Here is a 25981-nt window from a genome sequence, read left to right on the forward strand (position 1 = left end):
CTTAATTCAGAAACTCTGTCCATCACCACCCCTTGTTGTTAAATATCAACCAATCAGATGGCAGAATTCCCAAATATCGATAACTGTAAATTTCAATATTTCTCAAAAACTACTGAACGGATTTACACCAAATAAACATAAGCATACTTCCTAGACCAAGACCCTTCTCCCTGCTAAATTTGGGGTAATTCTGTTCACCCGTTCGACCTGTAGCCTTGTCTAATGTTTCCTATGGAAATTAACATGGAGAAAAGACATTTTGGGACCCCCCTTTTTTCTCTGCCCCCTTGACCAATCACTCCCAAACTTCCAACAAAGGAGCTGATAAGCTGATATGAACGGAGACTTTGTTTTGAAAATGTTATGACGATTCATCAAACAACGTCAAAGTTATAAGCAAACCAGAAAAATGCTCTATGGAAACTCGGTCCTGACTATACCTACCTCCTGTATATATACTACCTACTGTATATATATATATATATATACACATACGTTTCCGCAAACAGAAAATCACGAAACGGCACTCCAAATAGAATTGCTTTGGTTTTAATCAGCTGGGCAGAAGAAAAAGCGTGCTTTACGTGCTTTATGTCAGACGCGTTTCGGCTTACAAAGCCTTTATCACGACATCTGCGTACTGGAGCATTTACTTCACAATAGATTTTGCAACCCAAATCAAATCAAATTCCTTTATTCGGTTTTTTAGGCAACCATAAAAGTATTGATAAAAACGTATACAAACAGTGAATACAATCAGTACACTCAATAAACTGCGAATACTATACAAATTTTAAAAGGGGTGGAAATTTGAAACAAGATATTTCAAGTTAAAGTGCAAGTGCGTTAGAAATTAACCAAGATTTGAGCGATGTTTGACACAGACCTTCAAGAAACAGGCTATAGATTTAGCGTAAATTTCCTTTTCCAAAAATTGAAGCGCGAGGAAAGCTGGGCGACAACATCTTAAACCCATTAATCTCAGTATAGGAACAATCCATCTTCTTTGAGGATATTCATCAAATCGGCAAAATAGCACTCTGTGGATTAGGGATTGTGTAGAGATATCGTCACACGGACACACAGAGAGATTCTTAGACCAATCGTTCTGTTTCGGAAAAGTTATTAAACGATGAAAGATGTTAAATCTAAAACGGGTCAATTAGAATTTCTCATACATATTCAGATTGTACATTAAGTATGGCTGCACTGTGAGCGTGGTCTGGATAGCTAACATGTGCTGGACTTAACTTTTACCGACCTCTCTAGAAAGTCGTAACTGCCCTAGATGGGATAAACATAACTTTTTTAGATCTTTCCTCGTTATTTCAGAAATAGTAAGTGGATGGTTAAAAAATCTCACTAGATCTAGATCATCAAAAAAAAATCTCACATAGACAAGCCAGCTGATCTTGTGCAATTTATCTAGCATAAGGCAGTCATTTATGAGGCATCATGACAGTTCGCACTGTTCCGATGTCCAGACACGATGCCATAAAAGGATTGGTTGAATTTGAATAGTATCTAGTATGAATTCCAATCATAGCTCTATGTGACAACAGTATGTCAAGGAGCTTTGAGGGACTACTATTATATATCTAAGAAAGCTGTTCTCAATCTTCTGTAAAACATCCACATTAGCATGACCCCACACCCCTGCGCCATAAATGGCTACACTAATGCATTTTGCTTGATAAATCTTGATCATTTCTGGGGGGGACCTCTTCCCTAGCTTCTGAGCAAATGCTACTAGGGCGGTAGTGGCCCTCAAGAATAATAGTTTTCTCGCGTTTATAGCCTGCGTCCATAAGGACTTATTGTCAATTAAAAATTCCTAAATCGGGGTAAGAATTGGTGCACTCTAACTTAGTGTTCTTGATAAAAATTTCTTTTGTCTTTTTTGGTCTGTTGCCTGCATGCATTACGTACGTTTTTCTTATATTAACGATAAGATCCAGACTTGCCATAAAACTGCGATAGTTGTCTAAAAGACGCTGGAGCTGCAGGAGGGTTCTTGCCAAGATCACAGCGGCATCGGCATATGATTTGATGTGATTTGATTTATAATTTTATAGAGCGCGCAAATGCCCATGGGCGTCTTGGCGCTATGACTGTATTAAACGACGGCCAATAGAAAGCAGGTCCTGGCTCCCTTCCAACATTGCTGCTTCTAGCCCGTTGGTGTAAAGGTTAAATAAGAAGGGAGCCAGGACACAACCTTGTCTGACCCCCTTCTCCACTCCAAATGATTCTGTAAGTTCCTCCCTGACTCCGTACCTGACTCTTGCTGATGCGTCTCAGTAGAGCTCTCTGAAGAAATTTACCAAAGGCTGGTCTACGCCCATTGCCAGGAGGATGGACCACCAATCGACATAGGCCATGTGTAAATACCCCCCTTTAGCTCTAACATATTTCCCCAATAAGAGGGAGAGGTTTAGGACTTGCTCCACAGTTCTCAGACCCTCACGGTACCCGTACTGTAAATCAGAGATTATATTATTGTCCTTGGCCCAATCCTGAAGACATTCTAAGAGGATACGGCCAGCGACCTTACCAAGGGAATCTAAAAGGGATATAGGTCGGTAACACGTTGGGCTGTTTTGATCACCCTTTTTAAAAATGAGTACCAGAATTACGTGGACCATGATTTAACTAAGCCTTTGGTGTTGGCAGCCTCATGAACTCTAGTAAGGATGGGTGACCATAGGTCCAAATTATATTTAAAGAACTCCACCGGGACCCCATCGGGACCCGGTGCTTTCCCACCTTTTGAGGCCATCAGGACGTTGGTCACTTCTAAATGTGTGAACGTTAGTGAGATCGGATATGCTGACCAGTTAGGGAAAGATTCCCTCCCATTTTTTTCGGAGAGCTCAGAATTTACATATGATTGAAGACCCAATATTTGGGAAAAATGGTTAACCCAGGTTTTAGCGTCCACTGCTACATCTATCTTGGGTGCTTCGTTCGTATCAGAGAGGAAGGGGGATCTGACTACTCTCCAAAAAGCAGGACTATCATTCACAGAACAACTCTTGTGGAGTTGGTCCCATAAACCATTTCTTAGTTCAATGTTGCACCTTCTTAAGGCAGCGTTGTAGGCCTTTCTAAGTCTAATGATTTCTTCTTTCTCCCGTTTAGGTTTATGGAGTGCGATTTTTAATCTAGAATAAGCTTTTGTGCACTCCGTGTTAAACCACCCTTTTTTACGATTTCCTTTTTTGTTTTGTTTGTGGAATAACTCTTCTTGCACATTTCTAGTGATGTTAATATAGCTGGACAATATTTTTTCATGGGGAGAGTCAGGATTAAAACATATTTCTAATAGGGGCAATGCTCGTTTAACCAGTTTCGCTGTTATTGAAGCTGGGTCAGTTTTTGCCTATTTTATGGAAAAACCATTTAGTCTATCTAGATTCAGAGTTTGCTGTTCCAGAAGCCTCAAGGGATTGGGCTTCTCCAAAACGGTTGCCAAAAACAGTGAAAGACTATTAGGCAAATGATCACTAATGGCATTATTAATTGTGGAAAACGAATGGTAGGTGCCATACCTTGAGATGCAAGTATAAAATCAATTGTGCTGGAGAGCCCCCTCCCAATAATTGTAGGAGAAAAAGGGACTACAGGAGCTACCAATTCATTGTCAAAGCCCAGCTCCAGGGCAAACAGAATCTCATTCATGCGATTACCAGTGTTAGTGTGAGAAAAATTTGTTAAGTTATTCTCACACTCGTCCTGGATTCCGCACTTTTTGCTATTATTATCTTTGTAAAGTGATAAATTAAAATCTCCACCCAAAATCAAATTGAACAATTTGTTCAAGTACTTATTTAGCAAGTCTTGTAAAAGAGAAAAAATATTATTTAAAACAACAATTAAATCAACTCGATTGAGATTATTATAAAAATTTACCAAGAAGTAAATGGACAATTTATTTATCATTAACTTAAGAATTTGATAATTACTCTCTAACTTCAACGGGACTATGTCCTTAAGTACAATATTATTTGAGATGTATGTTGTTAAACCTCCCTTCAGCCTTCCCGAGACAGAAGGCAGAGCATTCGAAAATAGGTCTTATAACCTTTGAGGTGAATTGGGGAACTTGACCAAGTCTCTAAAAGGCACACGATGTTATGTTTCCTCACTAATTCTAGCCAGGAATCATTTGTCGTCTTGGAAAGAAGCCCCGCTATGTTCCAAAAGACAATGTCGAACTTTAGATCTTTGAGTTCGAACTGGTCTGTCGATGCGTGAGGGATTGAGTCTGGGTTCGCTATAGATGTTATCATCTCTGGTTCATTCTCAACCTCTCTTAAATGGAGCCCCGCAGCATCCGGCGTTTTAGCTAGCACCAGAGGTTGCGGGTTTAAATCTGAGTGGTTAACTACGTATGAACTATCAAGAGAATTGCCCAATATTTACATTGCAAATTGACTGGGAGCCGGTTTAGAAATAGTGGGCAGTGAACCCCCTATTGAGATGTCCACGACTTTCAGTCATCCATTATCGCCCAAGTCTGAAAGAACATTGAATCTATTATGGGTAGGAATGGACTGTGATTGATTTTGGTGACTAAATGGGTTTCTCCAGTTGGGAAGTCTCGAGTAATTTCTTCGAGGGGGATAAAAGAACCCTAACAGTACAATATTAATCCCAACAGGATCTATGATATGGTTTGCACCTTTCCTCAAGATTTCATTTACTAGCAACGGCGAGCCGAATGTTATAACTATACAATAACCAGTTAGCATTTTTTCCCTTGGTCCCACCCACTGAACTCTTCTGACCATCTTAAATTCGTGGAATAACTGTCTGTTCAAGCCCACCCTAGTACTCAGCCACTGTAGGGATTTTTTTTAAGGGATATCCACGACTCCTCATCAGCAGTGTGCTTTTTTGGTACATTACCCAAAACAATAATGTAGGGGGTAGCTTCCGGGGGGAGATCTAAATGGGAATCTACAGCAAGTGGTTTTCCAGAAGGGAGTGTGTTTGGATAAACTTGTTGTTGTACATGATGGGTGGAAGTTGCTTGCGCCTGGGGTGTTGTTAATCTTCTATTGCAATCATTAGCCGGAATGGTAGACAAATGATGTGCTGTTTATCGTTAATTGCAATAGATTTGTTATCATTAAAGGCTCTATTATCTACAGTATTAGCTACCCCCCGATTTGCAATACCCTAAGTTTGTGAGGAATGTGAATTCTCTGCCGGAGTATTAGTATGCGTGCTGGTTTTGTCGCGGCCTTTTGGGTTTTGGGTCACTACTGCTGCTTGATTTAACTTAGTGCTGAGAAGATCCGCTATGTTGGTTATTCTGGATGATAACTGATCCAGCCTGACCCTCACATAAAGGTCTAATCGCTCTACTAGAGATAGCAGGTTCTTAATGTCAAGTTGCATTATGGGACTACTATTAGGTATAGCCTTTCGAGTGGATTGGCCTTTGTTCTGTCCCGGTCGTTTTTTCCCTTGCGTGGTACATTTCGCTGATTTTTTCAAATTAGGCGGGGGATGGATGACAACTTAAGCTAAGCCTTTGTCTTTCACAATATTTTGCGTGTCCAGGGGGGAAGAGTTTTTTGACTTTTTGGGGGGCGGTTGTACTGGAGAGTCACTGACTATAGATACAATTTCGTTGGGGCTTGATTGAATACAACTGTTAGGTTTATTTTCAACTAATTTCCCTTGGTCCAATTCTTCTTTTCCATATTGGTATACAGAGTCCTGGCTTAACCTAGAGGAAGTCCCTTCGATTGACTCTTAAACTGATAGAATCTGTTTATCCAACACTCCTACCGCCCCGGTTAGATAACTCAATAAGGTTTGCTGTGAGTCAACAGTCAGCTTATTGCCCCCAGATGGTTTGGGACTTATTAGTTTCCTTTTCCCATGGTAGAGGCCAATTACCCTACCTCCTAGAAAATACGGATAATACTAGCGTTCCCAGAACACGTTTTAAGTTCAAAGAGCAGAAACCCAGAGAATGGGCCCAGTCCGGCCACAAACGGTCACAGACGGGCAAGACGGGCCTGCCCTTGGCCCGGGCTCGCCCGCGTGCGTCCCGAGCCACGAGAGCCCGCGCACAGTTTTGAAGGCCTGGGGGCAGGAGACATGCTGCACGCCTCTCGCGAGACCGCGCTGCCCTCTGGGAGTCGTAGTCCTGGGCAGCGTGCAGTCCGCGGGATGAAGGTGCACCAGCCAAAGGCACGCAGCAGTCCCCACAGCAGTCAGCGGTTCCCCAAAACAGAAATCCCTCGTCGCCAGAGTCAGGTGGGCTGTCAGGCACGGAGAGTAATTTCCAAAAAGAGCGTCCCGCGCCGCGGGAGCCCGCGCACAGTTTTGAAGGCCCGGGGGCAGGAGACCTGCTGCACGCCTCTCGCGAGACCACGCCGCCCTCTGGGAGTCGTAGTCCTGGGCAGCATGCAGTCCGCGGGATGAAGGTGCACCAGCCAAAGGCACGCAGCAGTCCCCAAAGCAGTCAGCGGTTCGCCACAAAAGAAATCCCTCGCCGGCAGAGTCCTGTGGGCTGTCAGGCATGGGGAGTAATTTCCAAAAAGAGCGTATCATGGACAACCAAATGTATGTAATTACGGTGACCATGATGGCACATGCAATTATACATTGAATATACCTTATTTACAAAGTAAGATATCACTGATTTGAAAATTACTTTCCAAAAGTGAATTAATGTTTGACATTTGGATTTGAATGAATTATGTTCCAATGTTTTGGTGCCAAAGTGGGCCAAGCTGTACAAACATTTGTGCAGCAAGCTCCTAAGGAATGCCAAGTTTGCCACCGATACTGGTATAATGCAGCTGTTCTATTTTCAAAGAAAATAAAATGAAAACAGAAGTAAACACAATTAAAAATTAAAAACAAAATCACAAACAAAAGCAGAGTTCCGACCATTAGGCATAAAATTGTCAATGATAATGAAAAGATATCTTAGCTCTCCTGCTTTCCTCGAGTTCCTCCATCACAGCAATTTGCATTGTCGCAATACCTGTAAAATTTAAGAAAGCATAATACGTTTTCTCAGGAAAGAGTTGATAAAATCTTACAAACTTCAAATATTGAATGCTCATAAAAACTTGTTTAGGCTTTTATGGCTGATGCTATACTGCCAGTCTTTACAGGTGTGTAAACATTTCTTCATCAGAATTCAAACCCATTGGTTCGTTTGCCCCTATCTTTAAGGTGTATCTACATTCCAGTTCCCTCAGTTGTTTCTCCTTGTCACCTCCTCCAGGCAATTTTTCAATTTGGTCAAGTACACTTTAGGTCAATTGGTTGGGATTACTGTCCTGGAAATCCCTGAAGTGTCTCGCTACTGGATAGTTGTTTTCAATGTTCTTCACTCCCCAATGTGCTGTAATATGCGTTCATGGATGTGGGGTTTGGTACTGCCTACATAAATCTTAGGGCAGGGGCATCTCAGCACATAGACTGCATAGTCAGATTTATAATAAAGTGGCTTACATTAAAAACACCCTAGAAATTCACTGAACAAAAAAAGTTAAAGGGATGTTATAGGTGAAGATGTCGGTGACAATGTAACAAAACACAGACATTTACCAGCTACAGTTACCTCCAGTAACTATAACTCATGCCCACGCCATGCATGCTAATTTTTTCCACATATTACATCACTCATGACATGTTTTATGAGATGGTTGATAACATCACTGCAACATTTCAAATACATTCTTTGATGGCAACATTGTGTATGGCGGGGGCACGAGTCAAATTTTCCTTAGGGCACAATATATGTACTTACTGAGAAAACAAAAAGGTTAAAAGGACATTATAGTTAAGCAAAAACATACAGTTTTAAACTAACACAATAAACTCATTAATTATATTTATCTCAATTAACTATAACTCATGCCACCGCAATGCACAGCGTTGTCATCAATGATGTAATTTCAGATGTTGCAGTCATGTTATCAATAATGCATAAAACATGTCATACGTAATGTAATATGGGAGGTAATTAGCAGTCTATGGCAAGGGCACAGTCTATGGTTACTTCAGGGCATGAGCTACAGCTACTTGAGTTAACTAGAATAAGTGAATTTCAGTGGTTTTGTTTGTTTAAAATGGTATCTTTCAATGGACATTTTCGCCTTACTATAAATTGTCTTTAATCTTAGCTTTTTTGTTAATTTCTATGGTTGTTTTTTATTTGAAGTAAGATATTATTAGAATTCCTAACTGTTGGACTTGGCCCTTTTTGCAGGGTCATCCCTGAACTTTTTGCCTTCCTCTTGTATTTTTTCTGACCTGTTGTTTGCTGTTATATGACTCTGGGCACTTTACCTCTGCTGATCAGTGATATAGTGCATATGCTCTCTATTGTAAATTGATGCTTGAATTATTGACTCCATAATTGGATTATTTGATTTACTTGTCTGAGTCTAGTACATTGCACCGTGGGTGCCCAGGGCTTGTAAATCAAATTCTACTAGTGGGCTTGCTTGCAGCACTGGTTGTGCCACCCACAGAAGCAGCTCATGAAGTGCATCTCAGGCTTGCCATTGCAGGGCCTGTGTGCAGTCTGTCGCTGCCATGCTGACTGGGCAAGTGCACCCACTTGCCAATCCCTAAGCCTTCCCTTTTCTGCATATTAGTCACCCCTATGGTAGGCACAAGGGCAGGGTGCATTGTAGTTAAAAGCTACGACAAGCCCTGATGTGTGTGGCATGTTCTAATTTTTTATTTTTTGCTGTTTGAATATCTTTTATTGCATTTCGTCCTTTGTACACAGTGCATATCATAGAAGTAGATAAAAAATTAGAGTAACATCCTGCAGCTGTACTTGAATATACTTGTAAACAACAATTTGCCACAGTAGGTTGCACATGTTCCATTTTGCACAAATCGAATATCAAGATAAACTTCAGAGAGTATATAGCATCATGATCATAATAACTATTCGCCATAGTCGCTAGCGACTCAACACAATAAATATAATCATATCTATGCGTCTCCACTGGCCAGTGTCATTTAACAGTCACAGGATGGATCATCCAGCACGTTGTTATTGACAGATGCAAATGAGTACAGGGTAATATGTGAATGATCCGATATTCATAATGTTATAAAAACAGTTAAAACTAAAACAATAATAAGACACAAAATAATAAAAGCAAGAAGAAAATAATAAGACAAATAAAGAAATTAATGTTGCGTTACCGCGAGTGCAAGACATTAGTCGTGGGGTATGCCATGAATGAGAGCAAGGAAACATGCTGCTACTGTATTCAGGGTCTGTCGGGAAGGGCAGTGTCAGCATCGTGTATAGTACCAGCATCAGGCACGCGATAGAGTGGGATCTAGGCTGCCAGCGTCTGGACCAGCTAAGTGTCAATGCAGTGTAGCAAAGAAGTCCGCATGCATGGGCGAGGCACAAACAGTTCACATGAGCATGTAGTCTCTGGTGCTACCCCCCCCCCCCCCCCCGATTAGGGCCAGGTAGGGCATGTCTATTTTACTCCTCTTCGAAGGCATGCTTGATGAAAAGTCTTCAGGGTGTCATCCCAGGACTGTGCTATGGGGTATTTCCTTAGTCCTGCTGTTTCCTCTCTGTGAAGGGTTATGCTTTCCACCCTCGCCCTGTTATCAAAAGAGCTGCGCCAATGCGCCGCTTGCGGAGGTTCGCTGCATTTCCAGCGCTTAGTGATTAACCTCTTCGCTGTAATAAGCCCAAGGTCACAGAATCTAGAGGGGACCTTAGTTTGCTTCGTCCGTTTATACAGACCCAAGATGCATGTTTCCCATGTATGTTGCATTTCCCTGCCAACACCTTCCGTAAGGGTAGCAGTCACGGTGTGCTAATATAACTGTAGCGCGGGGCATGACCACAGCATATGTAAGAGGTCTGCATTTACAAGTGTACATCTCGGGCATGTGGATGTCGCGGTGTTGAAGTATCGGTTAATTTTATCAGGCGATAGATATGCGCGATGTATAATGTAAAGCTGTATAAGTTTGAAAAGAGAGTTGCGCGGGATACTCGTAACGCAGGACAGCACAACCGCCCATTCTTTATCCGTCCATGCCCGTCTCCTGTCCACCGCCCATTTGTCTCTTAGGCTCTGGAAAGGACGCTGTGTATGGGTAAGCAGTGCCTGCGCAAGCCAATGGACCACATGTGAACCATTCCCTATAACGTGTAAGTATTGCACCAGTAAATGTGTTGGTTGCTCTCTGGAGAGGTCGCCCCAAGCTCGTGTTAGCGTGCGTGTAATTGCGGCATGTAGGAGGAACTGCCCTGCCGGGAGGCCCGTGTCCACAACTAATGTCTCAAAAGGAAGTAAAACCCCTTCTGCATATAGGTCTCCTACTGTTCCACCTCGGCCCGTACCCATTGTTGTCTCTGTGATGACGTCTCTGTCCCTTTGTGTTCCCAATAATGGAAGAATCGGGCCATATGGAATCACGGCGCTTGTGAGTTTCAGGCTTCTCGTGTAGCGTGCAACTGCCAAGTGTAACTGCGATGGGCAGGGAGCCCTGGTTAAAGGGGGAAACAGTGTGTCGACTTGCGTCTGCGTCTAAATCGTGGAGTCCGTGGGGGTATCTTGTTAAGGACCGCCAGGCCTCCAGCATCGGGGTGCATAGAGTTTCTTTAACGCTACACGGGGTCGACCTGTGTTCCATATAAGTTTCTGACTGAGGGTTCTAGCTCGCAAAATATGCGTGTTGGGACATATACCGGGAGGTTGGCGTAGTAGTACAATTTTTTAAATATGTTCGCCAGTGTCAATGTACGGACCTAGCCCCCCCTTCACATAAATCTTGAAAATGCATGCCTCACTATTCTGATAATAATTTTCTTGGCACCAAAGGAGTAGAAATGATATCGTACCAGAAGGGACACATATCAAACGCCGTATTTGTCACAAAGTACGACTCCATTACCAGCCGATCGGCTTAGCAATAACAACTCATAGCCATCCCTAACAGAGCACAATGCTCTATACCTGTACGCTATACAACATCGAACATGAACCTTTAAGATAAGATAGACTAGCCTCAAATTCTTTATAAACATCTCCCGAGTATAGAGATCTTTAGCCTACCGGAAACACAATTAAAAATACACTGCGTTTTCACAATTTCTGTTTTTCTTAGCACCAGTTCTGCTTTCCTGACTTAGCACAACCATTACTCTTGGTTGTGAATTTTCATAGCCATATTTACATCAACCTTTAAACGAGACATCCTATATAGGATACTGCTTAGCCAACCCACAGTACGTTTTTATAAAACCTTCCGATACAATTTAGAGTAACATAAGGCTTACTAAAGTACCTCATAACTTCCCCACTATCAAATTTGACAAATGTACATATTTGCACATCATCTATTTTTCAGATTTTGGAGAGTGGATTTCCCATAGAAATCAATTTGTGGAATAAAGAATACCGCACAAGTGGTGTGAGTAATATTATATGTTTGTAAGTCCTGGCGAAAGCTCCACAGACCCCTCGGGCCTAAGGAGCTGAAACATGTCGACAATCTCCTCTCAATAAATACTATAGTACCTAGTAACTCGGTCCAGTTAGAGTATAAACCTTATCTTATACCAGTGGAAACTCACCCCATATTAAAAGCACTTGGGTGTACTTTCCCTTTTTAAATTTACCTATGTGTGTCAATTGTCTATATTTTTCTTGTGGGGAAAACCCTTTTGTCTCTGGACACTGCACTCGAGACCAGAGGTGCCTCTGGATGAGGCTGGCAGCCAACACAATAAGGAACACCCTATGATAACTGCCATAACTTCAATGTGGGGCGGAGGAAACATATATACCGCATTCCAATAAACATTGATTTTTTTGAGGGTTTCCTAATCTTCCTGAACCAAAGGTCGAGCAGTGTTACAAGTGTCCATTTTCACTTTTGATTAAATTCTACTCTTACCCTGGGGGAAGAAACGGACACATTTATTCCTCATCCCTCCCTGTTGATTAAATGCTGTAGTAGTACAATAGCCTGGGTAAGACTATCATTTTTGTCAGCGTGACTCGGCTGGACACATTAAGAGGGAGGGTCTTCCAGAAGTTCATTTGCGCTTGCAGGGTGGATATAGCTTGTACCAAATTACCTTTGAACACATCTGTTGGGGTCCTATAAATATATATTCTGAGATAGCGGAACATAGTAGGGTACCAGGTGAGGCGTCCACCATTGATAGTGATCTCACATTCCTGCGTGTCTGCGCTAAAGGAATGCACCCCAGACTTGGCCCAATTACCTTTAAGCCCCAACATTACTTCAAAAGTATGAAATATATCGGATAGGGCCAATGGCAAACGGGTCAGATCCCTAACATACACAAGCAGGTCATCGGCATATAAAGATACCGTATGGATGCCATCCGCTAGGGGAATACCCCAGTCTATACCATGCGCTCGCAACCGCTCCACCAGGGACTCCATTACCAATGAAAAGAGTATTGGAGATAGGGGACACCCCTGTCTGGTGCCCCTTTTGACACGAATGGTATCTGACAACAGCGTACCGATGCGAACTCGTACAGTGGGTTTCTGATACAATAGGCCCACCATTTGAATGTAGTCATCTCCAAGATCATATTTCCTCAACACTGCTACAAGGTAGGGCCACTCCACGGAATCAAATGCTTTTTCGAGATCAAGCACCAGACACCCCGATCGGGGCCATTGCTTCGTGGCAAAGCTTTGCTCTCTGAATAAGCGTCGGATGTTAAGTGAAGTGCTACGAGTTGGCACAAAACCGTTTTGGTCGCTGTGTATGAGGGTAGGCACCAAGGGGGCCAGTAGTTGAGCCAGCGCGGAAGCTAGGATTTTGTAGTCAGTGTTTAGGAGGGCTAGTGGGCGATAAGAACCTAAGAGTGCACAGTCTCTGCCAGGCTTCGAGAGGGAGATTTGGATGGCATAATTTTGCGTGGGCGGGAGGGAAGAGTCAGAGAAGGCCGCCGCCTACTCCCTTAAATGTTCTGGAATTAAAATATCAGAGTATGCTTTATAGAATTCGTCTGGCAGCCCATCTGGGCCTTGGGATTTGCCATTGAAGAGGTAAAAAAATGACAGTTCGTAGTTCGTCAGGCGTGAGTGGGGCCCCCAACTCATCACGCTGCATATCCTCTAATTGGGGTAGGGTTATGTCAGAGAGGTATTGAGCTATGCTGGCAGCAGAGACCTGTAATCTAGAGCGATATAATTCCACATAGTGGTCCACAAAGGCTGCATGTATGGCACTTTGTGTATATACCATGGCATCCCGGCTGGTGCGTATGTGGTCACTTGTTTAATCAGCCAAGCCAGTAACTTGCCTGGTTTGTCACCAAGATGGTGGGTGCGTGCTGATTGGGCTGTATAGTTTAAATAATGTAACCGCGTATGTTCCTCTTGAGCCTCCAACAATGCCCTATCATCCCCCTCCACTGCTTCTTGCTCCTTCATGAGTAAATCAGTTTCCATGCGCGTCAGCTCTTTGTCTAAGTGTTTCTGCATACCTGCTGGTGTGCCCAGGCAGTGGCCTCTGGTTACCACCTTAAACGCGTCCCACTCAATTTGGGGGGTGGATGCAGTGTGGTTGTTGTCCTCAAAATATTGTGTAGGATGTGTAGACATGGAGTTGCGAAAGGGTGCATCAAGCAGCATGTCTGGCTGGAGCCTCCAGGTGGGTATCGGCAGGTGTGGATGTTCCCATGCCAGTTCTAAGACATGAGGGTTATGGTCAGAGTGGGTGCGACCCATATAGTAAGTGTCAGTGACATGGAGAAGCAGCTCGCGCGATAACATGTACCTATCCAACCCCATATGTAAGTGTGTGCGCCTGAATAATAAGAGTATACCTTCGTTCACGGGTTGCGACTCCGCCAAACATCATGTAAGTCCTACTGTGAGGCCCAGGTCATTAGAGCTTTCATAGCGCCGTGCACGGGCGTGCCAAAGAGGGGCGGAAAGGAGCGGTCCAGGGCAGCATCTAGAACGCAATTATAATCGCCCCCCAGCACCAAAGGGACACCATGACATGGCGCCAGGACTGCAGACAGCTTTGCAGAAAAAAAACCCTGGTCCATGTTGGGAGCATACAATGAGGCTAGAACAATCAAATGGCCATCTATCTTACCCTGCACAGCTACATATCTGCCCTCAGAGTCTATCCGGGAACGTGTGACTACAAATGGGGTCCCAGGCCGTACACAGAGCAGCGTCCCACTGGCATAAGCCGAGTATCCCGTTGCGTACAGCTGGCCTCGCCATCTGCGATGCAATTTTTGGATTTCCGTACCAGTCAGATGTGTCTCTTGTAGAAGAGCTATGTGTATGTGGTGCCTTTTTAGGTAAGAATATATTTGGTACCTACGTGACGGTGTGTGCATGCCACGCACATTCCACGTACATATCTTAACTGTAGACATAGTTATCCCAGGTGACCATTCCACTCCCACCCCACCACAGATTCACAGTAAGGAGCTGGCCCAGTGTCCCTACATTCCCCACATTCATGGCTTCAGAGGATAAAATAGCTAATACTCGCAGAATTTCACATTATAAAAATACAACACAATCATTACATATAATAAAAGAAACAGATAATCAATACCAAAAGGTCAACAGCGAAACATGCAGTCGTCCAAACTTTCCAATGAGGCAACAAGTATCTAAATCTACGGGGGTCGCTGTGCACCTGGCACGACTGTACTACTGTGCGTGCAACGCAAGCCGAGGGAGCACCCCTCCCCTCAAGCAGCATGTATCATCCCCAGTAGGTGCAAAATGCTCTGGCCAGAAAGTTCACAGATTGCAAACAGTGTAGTTCGTCGCAGGGGCACCACAGGAGAACAGAGCACCACCTATGCCCCCCCGCCCAATATGTGAGGATCCATCACTATCAGGCTTGGCCACCAGCTTGTAAGTGCAGCGAGGGTATCACCCACCCAGAGGTCATTCGCCACAATATTAGTACTCACTGCGCAGCACACTGCAGATAGAGGGTTCATTGCGCGCCCATGCGTCAGTCACAACAATTTTTGAAGGCTCGGCCAATATCAGGCCCGGCGGTGCATCAGGATTGCCCAGCAACAAACAAACAGTACCTAACAGTGAAACAGGAGAGTTAGTGAATCAAGTCAGCTGTTTGCAGAGTAACATCCGGTTGTTCCATGGACATCTGAGAGTCTGGCAATCCAAAGATATTTTCATCATCATTAGGCAGTTCACGTGGGCTGGCATTCGGAGCCGCATCTGTACTCGGGGAGCCACTGAGTTCCCCTACCCTCCGGAGGGCGTCTCGCTGCTCGCTGAGGATAAGGTCCGCTTGTGGACCCATCTCCGTCACCACGCGTGGTCTGTTCACCGGAGGTGACCTGTTTCTGCATCGACGCCGGGGTCCTCTGAAGCGTGGCAAAGGCATTGGCACCGATGCTGCTCTGGATTCCACGGCCACACCAGTGTCCAACCAGGCCTCCACTTCCTCAGGAGTTGCAAAGAAGTGGGTTTTGTCTTGTGCCACCACCCGCAAATGCGCTGGGAAGGGAAGGGAGTACTTCAAATCTTGTTGACGGAGCCGTTGTTTGACTGCTAGGAAGGAATGTCGCTGGCACTGAACATGGATCGTGTAATCTGGGAAGAACATGATCCGGGTATTATCGATGCAGACTTCCTGTAGCTTCTTAGTTTCTCGCAGAATGGAATGGCGGTCACAATAGTTCAAAATTCTGAGGAGCATTGGCCGAGGGTTAGACCCTGTTGGGAGCGGCCGAGTTGGTATGCGGTGTGCCCGTTCTACGACAAAGTGTGGCACAGTCCTCTGGCCGGCAGCAGGTTTCTCAGCCAGTCCTGCATATGCGTTGCAGGTTCCCTCCCCTCCCATCGCTCTGGCACACCTATAATACGCACGCTGTTCCTACGTGCCCTCCCTTCTGCATCCTCAGCACGAACTTCCAGAAATTCCACTCTGTTGAGGAGGTCTTGCACATGTTTATCTGTCTGGGCGACCAGGGCGCGAGGTCTGCGACTGTGTCCTCCAAGGTGGTGGTGCGGTCCGCCAGTTTCTTATGATCAGCGTGCAGATGCGTGAGATCAACAGCCACACCGTCAATCTTGGACTCTAGCGAGGTGCTGGTTAGCTGGATCGATTCTTCCAGCCGCTCCATGGTGGCTAGCATCGTGTCAAGCTTAGACGTTGTCTGATCCATGTCAGTTCGATTCGCCGAATTGTCCATTTTGCCCTTCGTTCGTGTGCCTCCAGCGCCTGTTCTCGTCCTGATGCCCCCAGACATGAGTGGCGTGGCAGATAGCCAGCCGAATGTCTCGTATGACAATGCTCAACAGTCCTCGGGTTACTGGCCAGCACCAAGAGCAATGAGAGAGGGAGGTAGCACTGATTGCCAATTGGGGGAAGGGAGTCAGCACAGCCGCAGCGCAGTCCCGCGCAGCTTGGCCAGGTGTTTAGTTACCAATGATCCACAACAGCAGAAGGTGCGTACAAGAACCTACTGCGGCAAGGCAGCAAACAGCCAATTGAAGCGGTAAGGGGGCGCTGGAAGGTGAGTACATGCAGAGTTGCACTGTCGCTGGATTGGGCAAGCAGGCCATGTCCTAGTAACCTGCAGTGAGAATATGGTGAAGTGGGGGGGGACAGCCAGCACACCTCCCCAAGCTGTCCAATGTAACACACTGCGCTGAATGTGAGTCTCTAATGTTGCAACCGCAGGTATCTTCAGCAGTCAGAGGCCAGCGTTGGTGAGTAGCTGCAGTGTGTAGAGGTACAGGCAGCAGAGCATAAGTACTGCCCCTTCCTCATGGGCAAAATACAATTGAGCGCTGACCTAGGCAGCACTGACCTTATGTGTGGCGCTGTAGTGGAGGCAATTCCCAACGTGATCTAGGCGCTGCGGCCAGGAACGCAGCGGCGCGGGCCGGAGGGCCCCGCGCGATGGGCAACAGCGGTGAGGGTAGTCCGGCACCAGCGCACCTCTCCGCCGTGGAGCCAGAAACAACTGCCGCGCCGCTTCGCTGGAGTACGCAAGTTCGTCAGGCCATGTGTAGTTCCAGGCCTCCAGGCCACAAGGGTGTCTCCAGAAGGCGCTCAGAGTCAAGGACTGCCCTGCCCGGGACCAGTCCAGTCGCCGTATTCCAGCTCCCGTATGTGAGGCCAGCTCCCCAAGTCCCAGGAGCAGCGCCGCCCGGCGCCCGGCAACACAGGCCTCACTGACTCGCCTCGCGTAGGCTGCAGGACCCGAAGACCACCTTGGTGCACAGAGCCGCTGAAGCAGGTCGTTACATATAATGAAGGCAACGCCGCCAATGTCCCACAGCCGCGTCGTTGTGCAGGCAGCAGATGTAGGGCCTTGTGGGCGGAGCCAGTCCCAGTGCCGGGTAGGAGACAGTGAAGGCGGTAACACACCACACGAAGCCCCCGGCGCGGCCAGCAGCGTCCCACCGGTCCCAGACCCACTGCAGTGGCAGGCGACAGCTCTCCGCGGCTCTGCTGCTACTTTGGGCTGATTATGGATAAATGTGGCAGATCTATGACCTGAGGGAGGGGAGCTCGGAACGGAGCTCCACCCCAGTGCATCCATCGCCATCGCGTGCTTAGCCACGCCCCCGTGTGGCATGTCCTAATAGTGAATTATAGCCATTTTCCTTTTTACACTATTGCACTGTAGGCCAGAATGGGCAGTTTGATTATTATATCTTATATTACTAACTGACTCCGGGAACCTGGTAGAAATTTGAGTTTAGTATGCCCGAACTCAGAATGATAAAATACATATTTTAGTGAAGTTGGTTTTAACATTCTGTGTTTGAAAATACCACTTTTAGAAAGTAGATGTTTTCTTGTCTAACCATCCAAGCCTGCCTCTGCTAGGTTGTGTATTCCTTGTCTGGAGTTTGAGTGACAGGGGCTGGGGGATTCCATTCAATCAATCAATCAGGAGTTTGTTAAAGCGCGACTACTCACCCGTAAGGGTCTCAAGGCACTAGGGGTGGGGGGGTGGGGGGTGCATGTTCCATTCCATCAAGGAGGGGGTCTGTCGAAGAGCCAGGTTTTGAGGTTTCTTGCGAAGATGGGGAGCGATGTTGACTGTCTGAGGTGGAGCGGAAGGGCGTTCCATGCTTTGGCCGCGAGGAAGGAGAAGGAGCGGCCTCCCGATCTGGTTTTTCTGGTGCGGGGGACCACGGCATAGGAAAGCTGGGCTGATCGTAGGGTCCTTTGGGGTGCGTGGAATTTGAGTCGGCTGTTCAGGTATGCTGGTCCGGTGCCGTGGAGGGCCTTGTGTGCGTGGGTGAGCATCTTAAAGGTGATTCTCGCGTCGACGGGGAGCCAGTGGAGTGTGCGCAGGTGCTGGGAGATGTGGCAGTGTTTTGGCAGGTTGAGAACCAGTCTTGCGGCGGCGTTCTGGATGTTCTGTAGCTTGCGGATGAGGTTTTTGTTTATTCCGGTGTAGAGTGCGTTGCCGTAGTCGAGTCTGCTGGTGACCAGGGCGTGAGTGACTGTCTTTCGGTGTTCGAGGGGGATCCATTTGAAGGTCTTACGAAGGAGGCGGAGGGTGTGGAAGCAGGAAGATGAGACAGAGTTGATCTGGCGGTCCATTTTGAGCTCGGAGTCCAGGATGATTCCCAGGTTGCGTGCGTGGTCTGTGGGGGTTGGCGGGTTTCCCAGGGCGGTGGGCCACCAGGTGTCGCTCCAGGCGTCGGGGTTTGGGCCCATGATGAGTACTTCTGTTTTGTTGGTGTTTAGTTGTAGGCAGCTGTTTTTCATCCATTTGGCGACAGCTTCCATGCCTTCTCGAAAGTTGCGTCTGGCGGTGTTGGGTTCGTTGGATAGGGAGAGGATGAGCTGGGTGTCGTCTGCATATGACACGATGTTGAGTCCGTAGGTTCTGACGATGGGGGCAAGTGGAGCCATGTAGACGTTGAAGAGCGTCGGGCTGAGGGAGGAGCCCTGGGAGACTCCGCAGGTGGTAGGTGTGGGGTCCGAGAGGAAAGGGGGGAGTCTGACCCGCTGCGTCCTGCCAGAGAGGAAGGAGCAGATCCAGTCGAGGGCCTTGTCCTGGATTCCTGCATCGTAGAGTCTGCGTATTAGGGTGCGGTGGGAGACTGTGTCGAACGCCGCTGATAGATCGAGGAGGATGAGAGCTACTGTTTCTCCTTTGTCCAGTAAGGTGCGTATGTCGTCTGTTGCGGCGAGGAGGGCGGTTTCCGTACTGTGGTTTTTTCTGAAGCCGGATTGGGAGGAGTCGAGGATGTTGTGTTCTTCAATGAATGTGGCGAGTTGGCTGTTGATGGCTTTCTCGATGACTTTTGCTGGGAACGGGAGCAGGGAGATGGGTCTGTAGTTTTTGAGGTCGGTGGGGTCTGCTGAGGGTTTCTTTAGGAGGGGATTGACCTCGGCGTGTTTCCAGTCGTCAGGGAACAAGGCGGTCGCCAGGGAGTGGTTGATGGTTTGGCGGCGCATAGGTGCGATGGTGTTGGCGGCTCTGTTGAAGATGTGGTGGGGGCAGGGGTCCGTGGGGGCCCCTGAGTGGATTGACTTCATTGTCTTCAGTGTGTCTTCAATCGCTGGTTTCCGGGTGTCAGGGGTGGTTGGTGAGGGTTCAGTGTGTTGGTTGTCTTCGTCGAAGTTGTCGTAGATGCTCTTGATTTTGTGGTGGAAAAAGATGCTGAGTTTGTCGCAGAGGTCTTGTGAGGGAGGGATGTCGGTAGACTCGCTGGTGGGTTGGGCGAACTCCTTGATGATGCTGAAGAGTTCCTTGCTGTTGTGTGCGTGGGTGGAGATTCTGTCTTCAATCGCTTTTTTCCTCGTTTCTCTGATGAGTTGATGGTGGGCGTTGGTGGCGGCTCTGAAGTTGTTGTGGGCTTCTGTGGATTTGGTGTTTCTCCAGGCCTTTTCGAGGCGGCGGCATGTGCGCCTGGACTCTCGAAGTTCGGTGGTAAACCATCTGGCTTTCTTGGCACGGGTATTGTTGTTTTTCTTGAGGAGGGCTATGGTGTTGGTGCTGTCCGAGATCCATCTATGCAGGGTTCGGGCTGCGGTGTTGGGGTCGTCGCTTTCCGCGATGGTTGGGGTGGAGTTGTTGAGTGAGGAGGTGAGCTGGTCATCGGTGATTTTGGTCCAGTTTCTTTGTGGAAGCAGGTGCTGGTGTCTGTGGATGGTGGTGTTCTGAAGGTGAAGTGGACGCAACAATGGTCGGTCCATGGGAGTTCGGTGGTGTGGCTGAAGGTGAGGGAGTTTCCTGTAGTGAAGAGGGGGTCGAGGGTGTGTCCTGCTGAGTGCATGGGCTCGGTCACGATCTGGCGGAGTCCAATGTTGTGGAGGTTGTCCAGGAGGCATGTGGTGTTGGGGTCCAGTTGATTGTCGAGGTGGAAGTTGAGGTCTCCCAGCAGGGTGTAGTTGGTGGATGCGATGGCCTGCGGGGAGATAATGTCCGTGATGGAGTTGTCGAAGGGTCTGCGAGGTCCAGGGGGTCGGTAGATGAGGGTTCCTTGGAGGGCGGCGGTGGGGCTGGCCAGTATCTTGAAGTGAAGGTGTTCCATCAGTTCTGTGGACTCGTCAGGGAGTGTGCTCAGGCGGAGGCTGGATTTGTGGACCATGGCAATTCCTCCTCCTGGGTGGGTGGGGCGGTCCTTCCTGGAGATCTTGTATCCTTAGTGGATGGCGATGGCGATGTCAGGTCCCGAGGTGGTGTTGCTCCAGGTTTCGGTGAAGAATGCTACGTCTGGGGTGGTGCTGTCGAGGAGGTCCCAGATTTGTAAATGTAAATGTATTTGAGCTTATATAGCGCACAGCTACCCGCAGTGGGTTTCCCGGCGCTTGCTTAGGGAACCCGTCCTGGTATTCCCCTGTGAGATAACCCCGGCAGGGTATCCACAAGGTGAAAGCCAGGCATCCCGCCGCGAGGGGCCGTTGTGGAGATTAAGCAAGCTATTGCCCAGAGTCGCAGAGTGTGAACCCGTGAGTCGAGAAGGCACCGGAGCGAGAATTATCGAGTCCGTGGAATTTTGAGCCCAAGACCCGCCGAGGCGGGGAATTGAACCCTGGTCCAGGGCCGATCTCAGCTTCCGGGTCTGCCGCCTCTAACCCCTGATGATTTACAAAAAGGGGGTGGTGATGAACAGAGTGTCTGAGTTAAACAGACCACTCTTACCCAGTCCAAAGATCAGGGCTTGATCCATCACCGTTATTTATCTCACTGCCCCATCCCAGCTCAGAACCTGGCTATATGCAAATCAGTCTGTCCCTGGCCCAGTGCATCATGGGAACAGGGCAGACTAAACTACCAAGCCAATTCTTCACCAGAAAGGAGACAAGCTACCGGGGACCGGTTTCTGGCATTTCAGCCTTCTTCGGCCCGGCTTGCTTGAATCCTGATGGAGCAGTGAGAAAGGGACTCATGTCTGAGTATACCCTGCCACACCTATAGTGGCCAAAAACGATTTACAAAAAGGGGGTGGTGATGAACAGAGTGTCTGAGTTAAACAGACCACTCTTACCCAGTCCAAAGATCAGGGCTTGATCCATCACCGTTATTTATCTCACTGCCCCATCCCAGCTCAGAACCTGGCTATATGCAAATCAGTCTGTCCCTGGCCCAGTGCATCATGGGAACAGGGCAGACTAAACTACCAAGCCAATTCTTCACCAGAAAGGAGACAAGCTACCGGGGACCGGTTTCTGGCATTTCAGCCTTCTTCGGCCCGGCTTGCTTGAATCCTGATGGAGCAGTGAGAAAGGGACTCATGTCTGAGTATACCCTGCCACACATATAGTGGCCAAAAACGATTTACAAAAAGGGGGTGGTGATGAACAGAGTGTCTGAGTTAAACAGACCACTCTTACCCAGTCCAAAGATCAGGGCTTGATCCATCACCGTTATTTATCTCACTGCCCCATCCCAGCTCAGAACCTGGCTATATGCAAATCAGTCTGTCCCTGGCCCAGTGCATCATGGGAACAGGGCAGACTAAACTACCAAGCCAATTCTTCACCAGAAAGGAGACAAGCTACCGGGGACCGGTTTCTGGCATTTCAGCCTTCTTCGGCCCGGCTTGCTTGAATCCTGATGGAGCAGTGAGAAAGGGACTCATGTCTGAGTATACCCTGCCACACCTATAGTGGCCAAAAACGATTTACAAAAAGGGGGTGGTGATGAACAGAGTGTCTGAGTTAAACAGACCACTCTTACCCAGTCCAAAGATCAGGGCTTGATCCATCACCGTTATTTATCTCACTGCCCCATCCCAGCTCAGAACCTGGCTATATGCAAATCAGTCTGTCCCTGGCCCAGTGCATCATGGGAACAGGGCAGACTAAACTACCAAGCCAATTCTTCACCCTGAGCCACACTTCTCCACTTCTCATTTCTGTGGCGTGTTTGTGGAGGGATCGGACGTTGAGGAGGATGCATTGCAGGGTCTTCGGTTCGGTTGTGTTCTTGTGGGCGGGTTGTGCTGGATCCGTGTTCTTGGCGGTGCTGCAGGTGTGCCGGCAGCGGTGACAGCTGAAGGGTCCATGGGTGTCGGCTGGTGATGCTAGCTTGCAGTTGTTGTTGCAGCCTGGGTTGAGTGCGTGGAGTGCTACTGGGTCGTAGCGTTGGCGGGGCGGAGGTCCAGGGTTCCTGGTGCTGGTCGCGGACGGGTCGCAGACGGGCGCAGACGTGATTGCCTTTGATGCGCCTTCGGTGCACCAGCGGCGCGCCCGCAGCCCGCGACCGCTGCGCGGCCGCGCAGTGGCCGCCATTAAGTAGGGGCCGGGGAGGGCTGGACAGCTGGGAGGCGGGAGGGGAGCTGGATTGGGCCGGTCGCGCTGGGGGGGGGAGGGGCCGCGGGGGCAGCAGTGGCGGGGAAAGGTAAAGGGAGGAAAGAAGGGATAAAGAAAAAAGCGAAAATAAGCAGAAATAAGGCACAAAAGAGCAGAGATGCAGAAAAGAGCAGAAAGGTGAAAGATAGAAAGGGTAGAAAAACGAGTGAAAACGAGTGAAGGAGCAGAGGAGAGAAAGGGAAAATGGGCAGAAATAAGGCGCAAAAGAGCAGAGGTGCAGAAAGATTAAAGATAGAAAGGGGAGAAAAACGAGTGAAGAAGCAGAAAGAAAGAAAGGAGACAGAGGTCCACTGGACCACCAGAGATGAGGCGCAGGGAAACCTGCTGGTGGAGGAGGGCCTCGATCACCAACACTCAAGAGTGCAGGGGCAGGGGCACCTCACTTAATGGTGGAGCTGCGAGGGTGGGAGAGCAATTTCACTGACAATTCCAGGAGACAGGGTGAGTCAGCTCAGCGCTGAAAAGAGAAATCTGTATGCAGATGGGTGGGAGGAGTTGTACCTGGTACCTGAATAGTGCTGTGCCTTCCCTCCACAATGCTGGATCCACATCCTGTGGTGCGTCTGATGTCCCTGCCCTGCACTGTGAAAGGAAAGAAGGAGTCATGTAAACAGAGTGCTCCAGGACTGACCAGAACTGGTTTGAACTAGGCAAAGGCCTTTCTGCCTTCAGAGAACAAAGAGAAACTATGTATAAAAAGGGGGACCCCGACCCCAGAACTTTAGATTACTTTTGGGAAACAAGAAGAAACCTTTGCTGAGGATAGGAACCAGAGAGACTGAGGAGAGACAATCCCTAAGCTGAAGTGCTGCTTGGGGGGTTGGCCTGCAGTGATTGCCTAACTGCCAAAGAGAGGAGAGAGGAACTTTGTGTGTACTTTAATCAACTTGTGAAGAATCTTCAAGGGCTTGAGATAGAGCTTGCCTATTACTGAAGTCTCAGGGACAACAGACTTCACCCACCAGATCCCCAAGAGTTCTTTGGAAGTGCCTGCAGTTGTGTTGGACTTTCTGAGGAACTGCATGTCACAAGGAGCTGGAAGCGCGACTTACGAAAAAGAAGCGTGTGGCTGCCGCAGCCTCTATCGTTGCATCGCCGGAGAAGAGGATCGATGTTGCATCAGACGGTGCCGCATCAACGGAGAACCGTGTCGCCGCCGCTGCAGCTGTCGCATCTTCGCCGAAGTGCCTCACCGTCAAAGAAAAGGATCGATGTCACCCCAGACGCCGCTGCATCATTGGGAAGCTCGTCACAGGGCCTGTCGCGGATCAGAAGAATCGTTGAGTTGCCGCACGGCCGTCGGGCGTGCACGTGTCGTGTCGCATCAAGAAGAAGATGCCATGTTTTTTTCTTTGCACCGGATCTTCATTGCGTCACGGCGCTGCTGGTTGCAGCGCAGTAAGAAACCAACGCATCACCTCCCCTCGCAGAGAAGAACCAATGCATCCCCTAAGCTTCAGTAGGGACCCGAAGCATCACCGTTCTTGCTTGTAAGGAACCGATGCATCACCTTCCCTGCAACACTTTCGTTGTAGAGAGTTATACATCCTAATGTAAATTGAACTCAAAGTGTGGCATTTTACATCTTAAAAGAACTAAGCTAATTCTACCGTTTTTTAAGTACAGTATTGTGGATTTTTGTCATTTGTGGTCTTGTGTTAAATCTTTATAAAGAATCCTTATTTTTTATATTAAAACTGTGTGGTGTCCTTCTGTAGTGTTGTCACTGGAATACTGTATGTGTTCACAAATGTTTTACACACTTCCTCTGAGATAAGCCTGTCTGCTCGTGCCAAGCTACCAAGGGGGTGAGCAGGGGATATTTTAAGAGTGTACCCCTTTACCCTGACTAGAGGCAAGGGTCCCTATTTGTCAAAGGTACCTACCTCTGCCAACTAGAGACCCCCAAATCTAACATTAACTATAATGTGACTTTAACCTTTGCATTTCTACTAAATTTCTATGATTTTTTAACTTATGAAAGAAGTCCAGCACCATGCGCTGCATGGGGTTAGGTCCCTACCCCTGCCGTGGACAGCCTTTGGCCATGCACGGGTTGGGGTTGGTAAAAATAATAATTGACCCTTGGATTGACCCTTCTTGAAATGGCACTGACAAATATGCATTGAGAATTAATGTCTGCATTATTTGTAACAGCAGCTTGTGAAATTAATTTGGTATATTACATGTCAAGTCATAACAAGTTCAACAGATGACAATAAAGACTTAAGTAGCGATCCTGACAGAACAGACTGTGGGGCAATTTATGGGAATTGTGGTGCAGGGCAGCGCAGAAAGCTTTCTTGCTGCGCTCACCTGCATGACAGGGAGAGGGCAGGAATGCACCATATTCATCCAATACGGTGCATTCCTGTCCTCCGTGCTGGCTTTGTTTCAGCAGCATGGTGCCAATGCAGTCACCCTTCCAAAAGGGGCCCCTTACTGCACAAAAACAATCCATCGATACATTTTTAGAATGCAGCACACATAGAAAGAGGAAAAACAAGGAAAAATAAAGGTACTTCTCCTTGTTACGCCTCACCTGGGGAGGCATATCTTTTTCGTGCATTCCCAGGTTTACCAGGTTTGGTGAATCTTGGAATGCGTCAAAGACCGTGGGATTTGCGTAGGAACACTCATTTCATTGCCCTTGGACCACCTTCCTTGCGCAGACGAATGCAACGCAACGATTTGCGTGGGTTGCATTACTCCATATTTGTGAAGCCATTCAAAGTCATGCAAAGTGGCTTTGCATGGCTTCATAAATATTACTTGGAAGTTTGCATCGTGCACGTAGCATGTTGCGTGGTGCAAGCATGACGCAAGGCCCTTGTAAATATGCACTTGTATTTACACCAACATCCTATTTTAAATGCTGCTGTGCTTTATGAGACGACCATGCATCAAAAGAACTCTTCTCTAAGGGGTCCGAATGTTTCAAGGGAGGAAAGACCTTAATTGATCTGTTGCCATGACAGTTGTTAACATTTGCTCTATAAAATGCTTTTAATTGTTTCTTCAATTCCATTCCACTGCTGAGATTGCATCTTCATTTCTATGTTGTCTTCGTTAAGCGTAGTGACAGTACATCTTATGAGCTACTGCCCTTATAGAGGTCGATACCCCAAAATGCCTGGGAGAGCAGAAACAA

This window comes from Lissotriton vulgaris, chromosome 9 (genome assembly GCF_964263255.1).
Source record: "Lissotriton vulgaris chromosome 9, aLisVul1.2, whole genome shotgun sequence".
Taxonomy (NCBI): domain Eukaryota; kingdom Metazoa; phylum Chordata; class Amphibia; order Caudata; family Salamandridae; genus Lissotriton; species Lissotriton vulgaris.